This window comes from Watersipora subatra, chromosome 4 (genome assembly GCF_963576615.1).
Source record: "Watersipora subatra chromosome 4, tzWatSuba1.1, whole genome shotgun sequence".
In the NCBI taxonomy this organism is placed as follows: Eukaryota; Metazoa; Bryozoa; class Gymnolaemata; order Cheilostomatida; family Watersiporidae; genus Watersipora; species Watersipora subatra.
In genome coordinates, this window is record NC_088711.1 from 46680203 (window position 1) to 46701052 (window position 20850).

General features: G+C 37.5%; 1 long non-coding RNA gene across 1 annotated transcript; it reads right to left on the reverse strand.

The window, feature by feature from the left end:
• Window positions 1–295: 295 nt before the first annotated feature.
• LOC137394723 (uncharacterized) lies at window positions 296–19134 on the reverse strand. The gene is made up of 4 exons (XR_010978360.1): window positions 19024–19134; window positions 9267–9407; window positions 1517–1657; window positions 296–420 (listed from the first exon to the last, which is right to left on the reverse strand). It is a non-coding gene; the product is annotated as an uncharacterized lncRNA (long non-coding RNA).
• Between the last annotated feature and the right edge of the window lie 1716 nt (window positions 19135–20850).

Here is a 20850-nt window from a genome sequence, read left to right on the forward strand (position 1 = left end):
TGAGAAATAATTTATATATATTTTAATATGTTAAAATGAGTGGTCCTCATTGGACAGATTATAATTTCTTTGTAAATCCTTCTATCTGAAATCTGCTTCATTTGAGATTCATTTGGGAGTCACAAACTTATACTCACTGACATGTTTCAGATTTGATGAGCATGTTTAAACTAGTAACAAGGGAGAATTTAATATAGAAGTTATATTCATTTATATATTATTATGGAGGAGATAACTACTTTAAGATAGAATATAACAGTAACTATTATAATGACTCGCCTCTCTGGTAGGTACCCAATTCTACATCTGGCAACATCAAGTGATTTCAAACTGGTGAGGTTACAGATAACTTCTGGGAGGCCATCAGAGAAGTCATTATCATCGAGCTTGAGGATTTCAAGACGAGAAAGCTGTGATAGTCTGTAAACATGAGAAATACTGAGTATAAGAGTATTAACCATTACAAATACCTCAACATATACTTTATGCTGCTACTTACAGATATGGGAGTTGTTAACAAAATTCTATTTTTTTGTAGGAACAAAAATGTTTAGAATAATTTGTCAACTTGAAGCCAAGCACTGAAATGAACTACTCAGTAATCAGAAACATTTTGTACAAGGCATGCTAAAGCTCCTCCATACAGTTCTTATCCATAAGCAAACCCTGTACTGAGTCACACTACACAGCTTCTGGTATGTAATGAGTTGAGAAATGATAGTTTTAAACCAAGATTGTAAGAGTCATTGAAGAAACAAACAAGTGAATTTGGAATCATCTAGCAGTGTTTGATTATGACTTTGCTATTAATAACATAGAATTAGAATTGAGTTTAATGTGAAGTTGCCATAGAAATTACCTCGACTGAAGTATGTACAGGTGAGCAACTGTAAACTAAGTAAATAAAAGTGAATTAAAAATTAAATTAAAAGTAAAGTTACCATAGAAACTATGTGTACTGGGTATGTAAAAGTTAGCAGCTGCAAACTAAATTAATAAAAATATCATTAAATTAAAAAAGAAGTTACCATAAAAACTACATGTAATAGTGTGACGGAGGCCAGGCCACGAAATTATTTCTGACATTATATTTTCATAATATCCGCATATAATCACTTTATATATTTTGCATTAATTTTTGTATATTGTTTTTGTCTTTATTATATCAATATATCAATATATATTATAGAAAAAGTATTGTTTCATAGAGTTAATAAAGTTTCAATTAATACGCCATGTAGTGTGTGGAATCGGGAAATGGGTCTATGAAGTATATCAATAAGAGATATGAATGATAAAAGCCTTGGTAGACCCGTGTTTAGGCAGTTGGATTACCAGCGTGCGATTGCGATCTTTGTGAGTTCAAATCCAGCAGAATGCGAGCATTTAATTCCACAGGTTTCATAGCTATAATCGGACAAACCGAAGGACAGAGACAAACTTGGAGATTTATGCATATAGATAGAAGAAATAACAACTTTACGATAGAACAAAATTGTAATTATTATTAACTCACCTCTCTGGTAGGTACCAAATTTTACATCTGGCAACATCAAGTGATTTCAAACTGGTGATGTTACAGATAACTTCTGGGAGGCCATCAGAAAAGTCATTATCATCGAGCTTGAGGACTTCAAGATGAGAAAGTTGTGATAGTCTGTAAACATGGGAAATACTTAATATAACAGTATTAACCATTACAAATACCTCAACATATACTTTATGCTGCGGCTTACTGATATGGGAGTTGTTAAAAAAATCTAATTTTTTGTAGGAACAAAAATGTTTAGGATAATCTCTCAATTTGAATCAGATAATTGCAATGAACTACTCACTAATGAGAAACATTTTGCACAAAGCATGCTAAAGCTCCCCCACACAGCTCTTGGCTATAAACAAACGCTGTACTGAGCCACACTACGAAGCTTGTGGTATGTAAAGAGCTGAGAAAAGAGTTTTAAACCAAGATTTTAAGACTCATTGGAGAAACAAACGAGTGAATTTGGAATCATCTAGCAATGTTTGATTATGACTTTGCTACGGCCATGGAGTCATAGCTAAGTATCTTTTGCACAAAATGGTGCTTTTGTAAAAAAGTGGGAGTTATAAAGTTAAAAAAAAGTATTACAAAACAAACGTAGAACTAGAATTAAAGTAAACGTGAAGTTACCATAGAAACTATATGTGGGTCAAATCACAGTATTGTTAAACCAAAGATGTGATTTTTAAATTTTATCATAGAACCAGGTTTTACACATCATTGGAAAGCTAAAAGTCCAAACTTTCCATAACTAATAATGATTTTTAAAAATAATGAACGATTTTCATGAAATTGAGAAAATTAAGCAGCAAGAGACGATTATGTGATCATACAGGGGACATTGATTTTTTTGGATTTTTTTAGATGCATATTTTAAATTGCAAATTGTGTCACCAGGAACCTCTTAATCCAATTAAGTTTCGATGACTGGAAAAGTTTCCAAAGTTCTAACCTTAATAAATCTTGCTTAAGAGGCGTTCCAAATACATGCGTGTCCCTTGTATGATAATTTGGACACCATTTTTTGGTTTTTTTTGAAAAATAAATCATGTGAAAAAATTTCTAGTTAGGATTTTCTGATAGTGTCATGAAAGGTTCATGATGGCATGTTTAGTTTTTTTAAATAATTTAATTACTTGAGAAAAATTAAGAAAATAAATTATCAAACAAGAGACAATTTTATCATACAAGGGACATCTACTCTTTCATTCCCTTACTATACCTCATGAAAATTGTCTAAAATAACATGGCCATCTTTGCAATGCTACTATTATGTCATGAATATTCATGACACAATAGTAGCGTTGAAAAGATGGCCATGTTATTTTAGACAATTTTCATGAGGTATAGTTAACATACACACAAAAGTTATTATACTCGGCAGTCCGTAACTCAATTTTAAATGGTTAGTGGTTTCTTAACCATTGTTGGTGGAGGAAGGCCATAATCTTTTCTGTACCCAACATATTCCCAGCCTAATTGCACTTAATCCCATTATGTCAAAATTTAGTTTCTCGCGATCTGAATAGTGATGGCTTCACGAGTTGGCATTGTAGGCAACTAAACATAACTAGTTGAGTTAATTAGTTCCAATACAATTAATGTGGCTGTCTCTAAATATTTTCTCAAAGCATTGTCGGCTTGTGATTGCCTGACTGGCTACCTTAATAAATAATCCCGTCAAGACACTGCTGCTGGTCAATGCAATAGAACAATTACTTTTCACAAGCTGCCAGTCTCAACCAGAATGTCGACGGTAAAGGTTGTCAAATACAGGCCTGCGGCTCATTATGCCGTGCAAAGGAAATATATAGCTAAAAATAAATCGGAAAATCCAGAGCTGTACAAGGCTAAGCATTCGCAACAAGTACGCGAGGCATGGGCAAAAGTAACAGCCAGCCTTACAGAGGAGCAATGGGCTACTCGAAGAGAGAAGGAACGGCTCAAGAAGGCTGCTCAGCGTCAGAAGGCTCGTGAGCTGAAAGCAAGCACCAGTAATCAGTCAACACCAGGATACACAACTACTCAAGCACTTGATAAGTTATAACAAAATTAATCAGTTCAATTGCATTGGTTTTAATTAATAAGAATTGTGTTATAAAATTTTGACTTCGATCACTTTGTAGCAAGGACAAGTATCAAAGGTTAATAACCAAGTGCTCTAATTTTTTACAGGAAAAGCATCACGGAAGGTACAGAAGGCATTGCCAAAATCCCCTACTAAGCGAGCAATCGTTCTGTAGAAATAGAAATGGAGAGAAATGGATGTGGCCCACCCCAAGAAATATCGAAGTCACCCACTCTAACTTTATCCTCGATATTAATCCAGAGCTCATTCCATGCGACAACAATTGTCGAGCCTATCGGCTGCTGAATGCTGAGGCAGTCAAAGCTGCTTACAGTCAATATAAATGTAAATACATGTAAATTTGCAAGGTGCATGCCCTTGTGATCTTATTTGTCATTTCTTTATCTAATTTCCAATATTTATCTAAGATATCAATTATTTATCGTTTTTTGACATGTCTGGTCACTTCCTGTAAACTCAACATTTTTTAGCTCTATAGTTTTAGTTTTGGTTTCAGTGCATGCTAGTTTTAGATGTAGTATTCTATTAAAATGGTTGTAGTTTCTTTTAGCTAGATACTTTACTGTCTATCAATAAAAAATGTGGAAAAATCAAGTGATCCGAAATGTCCCTTGTATGATTTCCCTTGTATGATCAAACTTAGTGGTAAATAATCTGTGGTTTAATGAGAACCATTAATGGAATCTGTTAGTTCTTTCACACTGAACATTAAAACATACATAGCAAACATCAGCTAAAATGAATTTAAAATGTGAGCATATACTTCACAGTTTTCAGCCTAAAATTGAAGTTTTGTTTTTAGCGATTTTTCTGCGTCCCTTGAATGATGGGCCTTAATTACCTTATAATTATGGATTGACTTAAGCAATTTTAAAGTTTTTTGTCTTACATTGTTCATCCTACTGAACTGCTTGAGCATGAGAAAATTGTTAACCAAAATCCAAAAACTCAAAGCACAATTCTAGTTTAAGTGCTTCAGGATGTCCCTTGTATGATAACGAAAATACTGTGACTCTACCATGTACTCGGGTATGTAAAAGAGAGCAACTGTAAACTAAACAAATAACATAGAATTAAAACCAATTTATAAGTGAATTTATCATAGAAACTACATGTGCTGGGGTATGTACAGGAGAGAAATTGTGAAACCAATAAATATCAAAGAATTGGAATTATATTAGAAGTGAACATACCATAGAAACTATACATATCGGGGTATGTACAGGTGCGCAACTGTAAACTAAATTAATAAGATAGCATTTGTAATGAAGGTCGTCAGTAATTATCCTTCAGCCATGCACAGCCTTTCTTTAATCCGCTACGTAAGCTTGCTGTGTATAAGTCTCTCGTTATCTGTTGAGCACCTCATGGTTTACAACAGCAGCAAAATAATTAATCTTGGACATGCTGTATAAAAGCCAACCTTACTACCTTTGAGAACAGCACAAAGGCAAACTTCATCAAAGAATCAAAGCAAACTTCATCAAGAATTTTGCTCATCTGTATGAACAGATAACTAGAGAAAAAAATAGGCTTCATCTGTATGTGAGCAATGCATAAAAGTTTGTTAGGTTCGAGGTGCTTACTGTATAGGCGCACTTATTATGTACATTTGCTTTGCAGTTTTATGGTCAACAGAATAAACATATACACTCATTCCAAGCATCAGTCATTCTCAATTGGCACTCCATACTAGACGTAACAGTAAAGCTCCACATATGAAACAGGAGAGCAGGAAAATTGACAACATTGTGTGCTTGGCGGGATATTTGTGTGCTTGGCGGGCATATCCAGACCAGTACCAAAATACTATCTGACACTGAATAGCCTCCCATATTGATGTTAAGGCAACCAAGCACACGTTAAACTCCATTCAGCTAGCCAACAAAACCCTGATGCTTTTACGGACCAGGTAGACTCTTGGCCAAAAATCAGTGTCACAAATCTCGACAACCTTGGAGAATACCGTACTTTTCGGACTATTAGCCGCTACCTTTTTTTGACAATTTGAGCCATGCGACTTATATAAGGGTGCAGCTGTTCTGTGGCTTTTTCTTTCACCGCTAGGGTGCATTAACCAGAATATCCGGTTAGTGCACGTCTAGTGGTGAAAGAAAGATGTAGTAGGATAAAAAGCGTCGGTTAATACGAAACAGTGCCGTTCAGCACTGTTCCGTTTTAAACAGAAAAGTCGCTGCGTCACAAAGCACCGTCCTGAATTCTGCGGCCTATACAAAGGTGCGGCCTATGTATTGTTTTATTATCGCTTTTAGGAAAATAAAGCAGATGCGGCTTATATAGGGGTGCGGTTAATAGTCCGAAAAGTACGGTATGCAGATTTTCTCAAGCAATCGAAGTTAGCCATGTCAAAGATTCATGAATTAAAACGTCTCAATGATCAACGAAAACTCCAAAATTTCATGAGTTGCCTCCCCAACCACCTAATCGATAGGTGGAGCAGCAAAGCCGGACTTTGCTTTAATTGAAGGTAAGCAAAACTCAGTTTTCTCTTAATATAAAGACTTTGTTATGAAAAAGTCTGTCCTTGCCTGTAATACGACTACCTTTTTTGATGCCCTAACAGCCAGAAAGGCAACTCGATATCTCAGACTACCGAACCGGAGAAATCACAGAACCTCCTTGCTCATGGCCAAGATGTGGATGAGCTAAGTCACACTAGCACTCATGAGAATCCTGCGCTGTATAGCTTTTTTTGCAATGTTCACAGTTCACATGACACTACTGTTCGCAGAAAGCTGTCTAAACTCTCAAATGATGAACAGCAAACTTTCAGCAGAGTAATCTCTTCTATGTTTGAAACCAACCAACATCATGGCTAACTGCCTTGTAGTAGTTACCTGCCAATAAAAGGCATGCGGTAAAAGGTACCCAACCTGTACGCATAAATACAGAAGGTCAAAGCCAGCAAATGCTATTGACGAGCCCATACTAGAACCACCATCTGCCAGAGTCAATACCACTCAATGCGAAACAAATACAATAGATGCAGAAATACATGTCGAAACAAAGGATATTAGCAGCATACCACAGAAAAAGCCATCTTACTACTATGATTGTTTTTGTATATTTATCTTCAGCCAAGGATCCAAACAAGAAAATACATATACGTGTTTGGACACAGTGGCGAGCGCCTCAAACATTCTTGATGACATTTTTTGCTCTCTTGCTACCCATAAAATAAGAAAACAACTAAAGATATCTACAGTCACCATGCGCAAACAAGTTCCGTGGTGTGATAAAATTTTACATTTGTGAGCCCGAGCAATTAATTCTTGCAAATCTGATGCCATTACTATACTAAAGGCTTATTCACAAAGCTCAATCACAACAGACAGACGCCGCATTCTTACACAACAAACAGCAGATCAATGGGAACATTTCAAGGAACATTAAGAGGCACTTCCCACCACTGCCCAATTGTGAAATAGGACTCATAAAAGGCTACAACTGCTCAGCCGCATCTTTTTCCCTCACCATCATTTGGAACAAATCTACCCTCGCGCTACCCTATGCAATTAAGACACAGCTGTGCTGGTCATTCATCAGCGATCAAATAGCTTTCGATACTAACTCTTATATTCACCTAACCGAAGCATCAGAGCTCACCAAGGATGAGATAATAGCTTGCATGGAAGATGATCTCTTTGTGATCCATCATACCCCTCAATGTCTCAGCATGATCTGCCATTCTTAAAAAAGATGGAAACCTCCATCAAGCAAGTAAACGGCCTTTACACCATGCCACTCCCATTCAATACCCCGCCAACACTACCAAATAACCGCGATTACGCCTTGAGGAAATTCAAATTACTAATCGTACGGCTCAACAACAATCCTGCATTAAAAGGCAAGTACATTGAGCTCATGCAAAATATTATTTTAAAATGGAAAACAGAGCCAGTTCAAGACTTGGATGAGCCTGGTTGATACATTCCCCATCATGATGTCACCCAGTGATGGCTATGAGAGGCATGTGACTTTGCAAACGCTCAAAAGTAAACTAAGGAGGCAAGTTCACAAGCTAATACTCCTACATACAACCCAAGATATTTAGAAAACAAAAAGGTTTTCGGAAGGGCTGTAATGAAGGTCATCAGTAATTATCCTTCAGCTATGCGCAGGCTTTCTTTAATCCGCTACGCAAGCTTGCTGCGCATAAGTCTTTTGTTATCTGTTAAGCACCTCATGGTTTACAACACAAGCAAAAAGATTAATCTTTGCCATGCCGTATAAATCCCACCTTACTATTGTTGTGAACAGTAAAAAGGCAAACTTCATCGAAGAAACCGGTCGTCTTCGCTCATACTACGCTGTAAGAATCAAGAATTTTGCTCGTCTGTATGGACAGATAACTAGGCTTCATCTGTATGTGTGTAATGCATGAAAGTTTGTCGAGTTTGATGTACAATGTACTTACTGTATAGCTGGACTTATTATGTACATTTGCTTTGCAGTTCTACGGTCAATGGAATAACACACACATTCTAAGCATCAGTCATTCTCAATTGGCAATCCATACACACACGCAACAAAACAAAAAAATTAATTTACAAGTTATGTTACCATAAGAGCTACATGTACTGGAGTAAATAGTGAAGATAAACTGTAAATTAGATAAAAAACATAATAACAATCAATTTGAAAGAGAAGTTACCATAGAAACGAAATTTACTAAGGTATATAAATGAGAGCAAAGATAAACAAACCTATGACCTAGAATTAGAATTAAACTAAAAATGAAGTTACCATAGAAACTATATGTACTGGGGAATGTACAGAAGCGCAACTGTTAACTAAAAATTCCATTTTAGAGGAGCATAGAGAAGTAAATTACAATCGTAGGTCAGTAGCCGACTCATCGGGTAGATGCTCTAGTGATCTGCTGATGTGGCATATATGCGTGCCACTTACGTAGACATACACAAGTGTACACAAACCACGTACACAACATGTAGACACCTGCACGTACACACGCACGCACACACTCACCCCATCCACACACACCTCCCTGTGCACAAGCCCCATGCGCACAAACCTCCATGATATGTACTACAATACACATGTCCACAACATGTAGACACCATTACCCCACCCAAAAAAACTGATAGAACTTGTCAATTATCTTTCTGAATAAAACTAAATCAATATCAAGGTAGATAAAGGAATATATTTACTTGCATCTCCTTTGATAATTCACAAGCTGAATGATAGCTACTATCACTCAGCTTCTTTATTATAATTTAAGCAAAGAATCATTACTAGTATATTTCTTTATTATTACTGTCATGTTAAATGGTGCTGCCGCTGTCTGTTCATAAGACTTCGTAATTGATGAATGAGAAATAATTTATGTACATTTTAATACGTTAAAATGAGTGGTCCTCATTGGACAGATTATAATTTCATTGTAAATCGTTCTTTTTGAAATGTCCTTCACTCAATTCATTTGGGAAGACTAACAATTTTCCACTCGCTAACGTGTTTTAGATTTGATGAGTATCTTTAAACTAGCAACAAGGGAGAATTTAATAATAAAGTTATATTCATTTGTATATTACTATAGAGGAGATAACTACTTTATGATAGAATATAACAGTAACTATTATTATGACTCACCTCTCTGGTAGGTACAAAATTCCACATTTGGCAACATCAAGTGATTTCAAACTGGTAAGGTTACAAATAACTCCTGGAAGGCCATCAGAGAAGTCATTATGACTGAGCTCTAGGACTTCAAGATGAGAAAGCTGTGCTAGTCTGTAAACATGAGAAATACTGAGTATAAGAGTATTAACCATTACAAATACTTCATCATATACTGGTTTTGGTTGCTGGTATACTGGACTACTGGTTATATAAGTTACTTATATGGGAGTTGTTAACAAAAGTCAATTTTTTGTAGAAACAAAAAGGTTTATGATAATTTGGAAATTTGAAGCAAAGCCCTGAAATGAACTACTCACTAATCAGAAACATTTTCAAAAGCCCCACATGGCTCTTGGCCATAAGCAAACGCTGTGCTGAGTCAGACTACACAGCTTCTGGTATATGAGTTGAGAAATGATAGTTTCAAACCAAGATTATAAGAGTCATTGAAGAAACAAATAAGTGAATTTGGAATTATCTAGCAGTGTTTGATTGCGACTATGCCATGGAGTTATAGGGAAGTATATTTAGTACGAAATGTTGATTTTGTACAATATCCTGAGTTATAAAGTTATAAAAAAGTGTTACAAAACTAACGTAGGACTAGAATTAAATTGAAACTAAAGTTACCATAGGAACTACATGTACTAGAGTATGTAGACGAGAGCAATTAAGAATAAAGAATTAAGAAAGCATAATATTCATATTTGTCTAGGACGGTACACATTAAGTTTAGAGATACTTGGTAACAGAACTAGACGTAATTTAAAAGTGAAGTTACCATAGAAACTATATATACTAGAGTATATACAGGAGAGTAACTGTAAACTAAACAGACCTAACACTCTATTTTAGATGAATAAAGAGGAATATAGAGGAGTACTTTACAATCATATGTCAGTAACTAACTCCTCTTCATTGCATAGATGCTCTAGTGGTCTACTGATGTGGCAGACATGCGTGTGCCACTCACGTAGACATACGCAGGTGCACACAAACCATGTACACAACATGTAGACACATGTTCACACATCCCACAGCCCCACACATACCACACACACACCTCACCACTCGCTCTGTATACTATTTTCATGGTATCCAGAGCTGCCAAGAAAATATCATGGCAGCTCTGGATACCATTCTCCAAAATATCACGCATGCTATAGTGCCAACCAATATTGATAACATTTTTTCGGATAAAATAACTGATCGCATCTTGACTAAACTGATCCATACACAAACGCAATTCATACATGAAAGCTTTCGAAGAAAACCCTCAATCAACTTCATGACATGGCTTCAAATATCCATACATTCAACAGATTTATATCAATGATTACCTGACCCCTGCCCAAGCCAAGTAATTCTACAAAACCAGGAAATTCAAGAAAGAACATAACTACAAGGTTGCCTAGACCGCCAACCTAAATATATACTTAAGAAAGACCAGTGATTCTCCCATGATTCACATCAAATATGAAGACAATCTTAAGCATCTAGAATAAACCATGCCTTGAAAGTCATTGATTACATAACTCTCTGGATATTATGAATCCGAGTATCACATGTGCAAACTATATGATTGATCAATTGGACCCTATTATGTTGGATTCAATTTGCATCCTTAAAGATGTGGTTGCGTCAAAAAGGTCGAATTAATGAAATTAAGACCAATAAAAAGCTAAAACATCAGCATTTATCAGCAATGTCATTTTTGTCTTGGTAGACTAACCCTGTCTAGAGATATATGCGTTTGAATGAGGCCATCTTTGAAAAAGCTCAGAATCCAGCGGGGGCTTCATTCGTGATGTAACGAGTGATACATCTGAAAAGAGTGCACGAGCGATAAATATAAGATCGCTTCAATAGCCAATCATCAGGACGAAACTTTTATATAGGTTGTAATAAATGTTATCACTCGTTGTCTGTGATCTCAAAGTTAGGGATTTCACTCTATAATTAGATCGCATCGACAGCGATTAAACTAATTAACATTATTACTTAAATGAATTACTGGATCGACACGTTTTATTGACAAACAACAGAAGTGCAAAAATGCTTCCAGTCACTGCGTAGGTGACTCTGAGTTTTCTGAGCATCAGGTGGTTAAATTTTGAGACAGACAGCTTATAGTTAAAGATCACAAGCGTCAGCAGCGTTTTGCTACAGAGGAAGATGGGAAAATGGAGGTATTTTTTTATAAAAGCTGGATATTTTTAATAAAAGCTTCATGCCGAGATGAAAGTTTTTTGCTTGTAGTAATTATAATAAAATAATATTGTTGAAGATGATGCAAAACGTGATTTGCAGAACATTGGATACATCATAGCCCCGTTGACACCTGTGCTGAAATCTTGTAAGATAGATGGATTTATGAAGTGTAATCAGAGCTGTATTGACTTTTGTCATAATAACAATTGGTGTATTGGCACTTTTGCATAGCTTGACCATTTTTTAGTACTTGAATCAACTAATTAACTGTGACCAGTGAATTTTTTTCTACAAATTGATACTAATAATGACTAGATAACATTGACTATATAAGTACATGACTTTTAGGGATGCAGTTGGTTTTATCACATTCTATTCAAAAACGCAGCTTGCTTATTTTACTTAGTAACTAGTTTCCGGTGTGGTAGCGACGGAACTGTGCCGACACAAAGACCTTATGCTACTTATTTTGATTGACATAATTACCATAGAGCGGTAGAATTGGTAGTCGGCACTAAGATGTTTACACAGCAATTAGAGGAAGCTAATATGACCCATTTTAAATTTTCCTTATTTGAAGCGTTCGAGACATTGATACTAATGTATCTGAAGCTGGATTTGAAGTTTTATTTTAGCAAATATGAGCAAATACAAGATAAAATATATACCAATAGAGCTGCGTAGGACTAGACTTATTGCAATAGCTGATGTTAGTACGAGAGATAGAGAAAGGCTTATCATACGTTACATCATTTTGGGCAAGTCTGGGAATGTTTTTTTGGCCTGAGCGTTTTTACCGCGATCAATTTTTTTTATTTTGATCTGCAAATATCTTGGCAAGGAGATCGCCTAGCACAACAAACAACATATCGTGGTGGATGGTGTCCACCTGCAAGCCAAAGCCGAGCCGGGTTAAGTCCAGCCAAGTAGAACGAGAGGCGGGGCCTACCTGCTATACAAACCTGAACATTTGTGACAGAGGACAGAGCTGTTCTGGGTCTGTTCATTGCATGCGCTCGACTATTCTTGTACTCTTATGAACGAAGCAGAAACTATATGTATAAACTTATGCATCAAGTCTTATACGGGAGGAGCAAGTAAGGGTGGCACAAAACCTTTACACTGGTGGCAGCGTTGGGATTAAGACGATCCCAAAGAACTCCACCACGAGAGTCGTACTGGATGGACCAGGGGACACAGTGTGAGAGCCAACTGGTGGCCAAACTGTGCCAGCTCTGGAACGTGGGGAAGACACATACCAATCCTTACCACCCACAAGCCAATGGAATCATGGAACAAAATTACCGGGGACCCGGAGAATTCTTGAGGGCATTGTTCCTAGCCCGGAAACAGGACGAGTGGGATCTGCTGCTTGCGCAGCTGATGAGGGCATACTGAGGCACCCCCCACTCTACAACGGGAGAAACAGTCAACATGCTGATGTTGGGATGGGAGCCGAGGTTGCCAGACCAGCTGGAGAGCCACCCCACCGACCGAGTTCTTTCCTGCCCACAAGCATGCCCTCAAGGTACAGCGAAGACTGCAAACAGTGCATGAGACACTACGGCAGAACTAGATGGAGGTGAGACAGGAAGACCGAGAGGAGCCACCGCTGTACGCCCCAGACGAATGGGTATGGCTCGCGAACAAACGCTACAGGCGCTGGAAAACCCCAAGCTACAGGCAAAGTTCGTGGGACTGTACCAAGTCCTAAAGGCCTGGGGCAACCACACTTATCTGGTAGAAAGACGGCCAGACTTCAATCCAGAGCGAAGCGAGACTGAAGCCCTACCACGCTTGTCCAGAGAGACCGGGACAAGCCCCAGCCACTCTAGAACCAAGAAGAGGCCCTAACATGAAGGGAGCTCGACACTGCAGGCCAGAGAGAAAACCGGAAAAAGTCAGGAACGACACTTTACCAGTAATGTCACCCCCCAACTGGGAAAAGGTTTTGATGGAGGCCGCGGAAAACCAAAGGCAGGAGACAAGTCCCGTAGAAAATCCGGCCGGACCAGAAGAAGGGGATCAGCAAAGACAGAGCTCGGTAATAATCAATACGGTCCCACTCGAAGAAGTTCCCGGAGAGCCAGAATCAAACCTGGAGGAGGCTGAAGCAACAGCGACGCCAGAAATCCCATCAGCTCTGGTCTGGCACAATCCGAGGCCAGCCTGGACCACTAGAAAGCCGGAACGGTACGGAGATGGAGTATGCTACTCCATGGAATTGCCGGAAAACAGTCCGGAGGTCGAGCGGAAAAGTAGTAAAATGGTTCTCACAGACACGACCAAAGCTTTCCTTTTAAAGCACTCGTTTTCTTTGGACGACGTTAGAGCACTCGAGAAGATGGATAGCAAAGGTAACACTTCTCTACAGGATTTATTGACTTCGGTCGCAATTAGCTTGAAAAAGGTTGGGGAAGCAATGGACAAGCCAACACCGGCGAATGTTATGGCCTACAAAGGAGATAACAAAGGGGTAGACAGGACACGAAGACCAGGCTCAGCCGTGCTGGACATAATGGAGGAGGGAGCAGAGACACTAGTGGACAAGACCCTGATGGAGAAGAGGAGTGCCGGGTGGCTGCCGTACAGACCAACAAGAGACGGATCAGCCTCCCCTCACCAAAGGTGCACTCTTCTCCTTCGGCTGTTGCATTCCGGGAAAGCACGCCCGTCAGGGAACCAGAGCCAAGGGAGAATATCGCATCAAAGACAGTGGTAAAAACTACCAAATATCTGTCTGCCTGGACTGTCGCACGAATAGAGGACCAAGTGAAGGATGGGAGCTGCCGGATTTTCCAGCTCACAACCAGCACCTGACAGATCCGGTTCCATGCATTGCAGGTCTATGCGATATTCGTGTGCCCTTGCGATTGGCAACATGTTTCGCGGGATCAGATGTTGATCCACCATGCTACGCACCGACAAGGAGGAGTCGATTTGGTGGTATACTTAGTCGATCAGGACACCTGGGAGCAGTTCTGCCACAAGAACATGCGGGGCTCCCTAACCATGGTTGCATGTACTTCCACTACCTGGGAAAGGAGACGACGCAGCCCACGCAGGTGTTTCGAGACCAGACCGAGCTAGAGGAGTTGGAGCATACATATGCAGTAGTATAGCTGACAACATTGAAAGCTGCGAAATAAAATTTACAGGCTCGGAAGCCTTACAGATAACTTTAAACGATGGTATGTTCGGGCATCTTGAAACTGACCTAACTCTCTTAATCATCTATCGACAACCCAGGGTTGATATAGTATTTCCCATGGCGGTTATTACTGCCGGTTTATACCGGTTTTTACCTAGTGGGAAAAAGCGGGAAAACTAAAAGACCTCTTTTTTGACAAGTTGACTAATGCTTAAGCAAAGAATAACAATACACTTATACCATTAGCTGTCATAGAGCTTCTTTATGACTCTTTAACAGTACAGAGGCTGTATAATTGGTTCATTTACTGAATATATAATGAAAAGGCCAGATCCCAAGATAATATTCGTTTATTTACATTTATTAAATAGTAATATTGAATGAAAAGCAAAATTGATATGTGTGAAACATGACAGTAAGCATAATACAGCAGTTAGAAAATAATTGAATAACGAAAACACAGGAAGTTAATGCCAAGCAGTCAAGACCGGTGAACTGAACAAACGGATTAGAGTATTGAGAATTGTTTGTTTAAGAAAGGTTAATCCTCGCATTAGGCCGAATCACACCCTAAAGAAATTGTTTTTGAGTTTTGGTATCAAGCTACCAGTTTGGACACTTTTTCCACTTCAAGCCTGTTGCGCAGCTTGGTCTGCATAACGATACAGTGCTAAACGATACAGGTCAAAACAGTTCAATTATTGGACTGTGAAAGTATAATGAGTCCAAAGAAATTGGCTCATTGTTATTTAACCCTTTCACTGCCAACCATGTACAAATTCGGCTATCGGCCTAGCGCCAGCCAATTTAACGAAAATTGCCAATATTGCTTCATGATATGTATACAGTACTTGTTCAACTTCAATCTATATCTAGAACATTTTTGTTACATATTTTATTTTGCCAATATCTTAGCTAGCATCGCTATGCAAAAGTTCAATGGATCTATACTTTGCGCGATGATAAAGCTATGTGAAGCTACGATCGATGCAAAGCTAAAACAATCCTCCACAATGTTCTTTACTCTTACAAAACCATTACTTTCACCACTATCAGAGGCAGTGCTGCTACCTTAATTATCTGTATAATCACAAAAGTCTAAATTGGCTATAATGTAATCAACGTAAGTAATTACCCTACTGTTTTTCTGACGATTTGAGCCATGCAGCTTATATAAGGGTGCAGCTATTCTGTGGCTTTTTCTTTCACCGCTAGGGTGCATTAACCAAAATCTCTGGTTTCACCTCGGAAAGCGGTGAAAGGAAATATGAAACAATACCTAACGGTACTGTTCCGTCAGGCACTAGGTTAAAACGCGTCAGTTAATACGAAACAGTGCCATTAGGCATTGTTCCATTTTAAACAGCAAAGTTGCTGCCGTGTTAAAAAAGCCTTTCCTGAGTTTTGCGGCCTATACAAAAGTGCGGACTATGTATTGTTTTAGTATCATTTTTTGGAAAATAAAGCAGATTCGGCTTATATAAGGGTGCGGTTTATAGTCCGAAAAGTATGGTACCTGTTTTCTGACTCGCGTGGTACTTAACAGAACTTACAAAAAAAATGTTCATTTTGGGTTTGGAAATTTTTGAACAAAAATTTTAAATTGCTTCGTCATTTTAGGCTAATTTTATAAAGAAATTTTCGGACAACTCTGTCAATATCATAAAAGTCTTAAAGACTGTGGGTTAAGTTGTCAACGAATAGTAAAATTCAGTTACTACACAATTGCTGGGAAAGTCGCAAAATGTGCCTACGGCAGTCGAGCATAAAAAACGCATAAATACGGCAGTGAAAGAGTTAACGTTGGCCTGTATTTTGGGTGTTATTTTTTCTAATTTTTCCCACTTTTAAAACCTATTTTATTTCCATTGCTATTGATTGATATAAATATGGAGTCACACAACTAGTTGTCTAGTCCAATTTTTCATTTTCATTTAATTTCATTGTTTAGCAAAATATTTGGATAAAAAATTCTGGTGTTATAATACTTCCCAGTTGTTCCTGGTTTTTACCAGTTGTTCCTGGTTTTCACCAGTTTTTCCCAATTTCTACCAGTTTTTCCCGCTGCATTGGGAAAAACAGTTTTTTCCGGGAAAATCCTCAAACAAATTAGAATTAGATGAGCTGGATAAATTTCTTAAAAATGAAGGTGGAATAAAACAGATCATACTAGAAGATATCAATATTGACATTTTATATTCTACTCAGGTGAGTAGATTGTATAATAACATTTTAGCGCATTCCAACTACATGTATCTCCATACTGCCACTATTCCTATTCGCATAAAAGCATGTCTTGACCACATTATCATAAAGTTTGAAAACTTTATACAGAGTGGTACCATTCATACTGACATAAGACCATTTGCTAACTTTTATTGCTCTGCATCTCACCAACTTCAGACCACATTCCACGAACAAGCATTCACATCATCGCTCTTTCAAAACCTATGACAAACAAGCCGGTACCTCAAGGTTCCATCCTTGGTCCCCCTCTGTTTTTAATTTGCATAAACAATTTAACATAAATTATGTCACCAAACTCTTTACACCTTTGCTCTATGCAGATGACACTACTCTCTTTTTCGAATCCTCTAACATCAGCGAGCACATAGATTGTTTAAATAACGAACTTCTTGCTATTCAAAACGGGTGCACTACTAACAAACTCACCTTAAATGTTAATAAGACTAACTCCATGTTATTAAAAACAACCAAAATAAATTTCATCTAGCTAACACTCATCCCGTTTCCATTTTCTAAAAACCAATTTGTCAGACAGATCACACTAAATGCTTAGGTATTTTCATTGATTTTAATCTCACTTGGAAAAAACACATCGAATACTTACTAAAACGACTGAGACCCTTATCAGGCTTACTCTACCGCACATCTGAATATTTACTCCAGAAACCTCTGCTTTTATTATACAATTCTATGGTTAATTCCAAACTTTCATATTGCATTGAGGCATGGGGAAACACACCTCACGCCCATCTTACAAATTTGATAACACTTCAAAAGCACATGATAAGAGCCATGCATAAAAAAACCCGCCTCAGCCACACCAAACCTTTTTTTAAATCGTCATCCATACTACCTATCAGTTCACTATATTCATACCACATTATACTTTTAGCCCATCATGAATTTTATTGTAATTATATCCCTCGCACAATGTATCAAACTCGATTCTCAAATTCCTGTCTAAATTTACTACAATCTTCCTCCCGTGCAGGCCATCGCAGAGTGGTCTAACAACGGGCCATTTTTTGGAACCAACTCCCTAATACTATAAAAACATAGATAAGGTGGTCAGTTTCAAAAAAAACTTCAATCACACCTTTTAGCAAGTGAATAAAACCTAATTACTCATAAAAATTGATCTTGATTAAGCGATGACGACAAGCCCGACACCACGACTAGCTATACTAGTGCGTATTAAGGGCTTCATCACTCTTCCAATTTTTTTTGTTTTGTTGAATTACTATCGTTCATGAAAATAAATCAAAAATCAAGATCAAATCACCCACACACCCCATCCCATGCGCAAACCCAATGCGCTACACTAAACCCTCCATGATAAACGCTACACAATCATTACTAGTATTTTTCTTTATTATTGCTGTCATGTTGAATGACAGCTGCCGCTGTCCATTCATAAGATTTCGTAATTGATGAATGAGAAATAATTTATGTATATTTTAATACGTTAAAATGAGTGGTCCTCATTGGACAGATCATATTTGCTTTGTAATTCCATCTATCTGAAATCTGCTTCATCTGAGATTTATTTGGGAGGACTCACAAATTTACACTCACTGACATGTTTCATATTTGATAAGCATCTTTGAATTAGTAACAGGGGAGAATTTAATAAAGAAGTTATATTCATTTGTATATTACTATGGAGGAGATAACTACTTAGGATAGAATATAACCGTAACTACCATACTTTTCGGACTATAAACCGCACCCCTATATAAGCCGCATCTGCTTTATTTTCCAAAAAACGATAATAAAACAGTACATAGGCCGCACCTTTGTATAGGCCGCAGAACTCAGGACGGTGCTTTTTGACACGGCAGCAACTTTGCTGTTTTAAACGGAACTGTGTCTAACGGCACTGTTTTGTATTAACTGACGCTTTTTAACTTAGTGCCTAACGGAACAGTATTGTTAGGCATTGTTTCGTATTTCCTTTCATCGCTAAAGGCGCACTAACCATAGAGTTTGGTTAATGCGCCCTAGAGGTCAAAGTAAAAGCAGCAGAATAACCGCACCCTTATATAAGCCCCATGGCTCAAATTGTCAGAAAAAAGTAACGGCTAATAATCCGAAAAGTACGGTATTATTATGACTCACCTCTCTGGTAGGTACAAAATTCTACATCTGGCAACATCGAGTGATTTCAAACTCGTGAGGTTACAGATAACTTCTGGGAGGCCATCAGAGAAGTCATTATCATAGAGCTTGAGGACTTCAAGATGAGAAAGCTGTGATAGTCTGCAAACATGAGAAATACTGAATATAACAGTATTAACCATTACAAATACCTCATCATATACTTTATGCTGCTACTTACTGATATTGGAGTTGTTAACAAAATTCTATTTTTTGTAGGAACAAATATGTTTAGGATAATTTGGCAATTTGAAGCAAAGCACTGAAAGGTACTACTCACTAATCAGAAACATTTTGTACAAAGCATGCTAAAGCTCCTCCATACAGCTCTTGGCCATAAGCAAACACTGTACTGAGTCACACTACACAGCTTCTGGTATGTAATGAGTTGAGAAATGACAGTCTTAAACCAAGATTATAAGAGTCATTGAAGAAACAAGTAAATTTGGACTCATCTAGGAATGTTCGACTATGACAATGCTATGGAGTTACAGCAAAGTATATTTTGAGCAAAATGTGGGTTTCGTGAAAAAGTGTGAGTTATAAAGTTATAAAAAAGTGTTATAAAACTAATTTAAAACTAGAATTAAATTAAATGTGAAGTTACCATAGAAACTACATGTACTGGGGTATGTACATGTAGCTTCTATGGTACAAGACACATACACACCCTACAGGCATACTACACTACATACTACTGATAGCAGAACTTATCAATTATCCTACTGAATAAAACTAAATCAATTTCAAGGTAGATACAGGAATATATTTACTTGCATCTCCTTTGATAATTCACAAGCTGAATGATAGCTACTATCACTCACCTTCTTTATTATTATAACTTAAGCAAATAATCATTACTAGTATTTTTCTTTATTATTACTGTCATGTTAAATAACAGTAACAGGGGAGAATTTAATAAAGAAGTTATATTCATTTATATATTATTATAGAGGAGATAACTACTTTAGGATAGAACATAACAGTAACTATTATTATGACTCACCTCTCTGGTAGGTACAAAATTCTACATCTGGCAACATCAAGTGATTTCAAATTGGTGAGGTTACAGATAACTTCTGGGAGGCCATCAGAGAAGTCATTATCATCGAGCTTGAGTATTTCAAGATGAGAAAGCTGTGATAGTCTGTAAACATGAGAAATACTGAGTATAAAAGTATTAACCATTACAAATACCTCATCATATACTTTATGCTGCTACTTACTGATATGGGAGTTGTTAACAAAAATCTAATTTTTTGTAGGAACAAAAATGTTTAGATAATTTGGCAACTTGAAGCCAAGCACTGAAATGAACTACTCACTAATCAGAGATGTTTTGTGCAAAGCATGCTAAAGCTTCTCCACGCGGTTCCTTAATACGCATGTGCAAAAAGAACAGGTTGCTAGAAGTTGATCGTTCTTTATGGAAAGCTTATCATCATGAACGGACGTGATATTTCAAGCGCTGCTAAAAAGATCCGTTTACAGGAAGATATCGACTGGTTTGAAAGTGAAGCAGAGGATTTTAGTGCAGAAGAACGTGAAGAAGACAATGAAAGTGAAAAAGAAATTCAACAGAGTGAATCGGAGTACGAAAGTGAGAGTGAAACGGCCGGCATTGAAGGAGAGAGTCATGACGGATTTCAAAGAGGAGCCGATTTAAAGCCCAAAGAATTTCATTTTGATGAGAGCTTGGCAGGTGTGAGAAGCCGAAATCCTGGACAGATAAGTATTTTTGGCTATTTAAAGCTGTTTATTACATCGGCCATCATGAATGTTATAGTT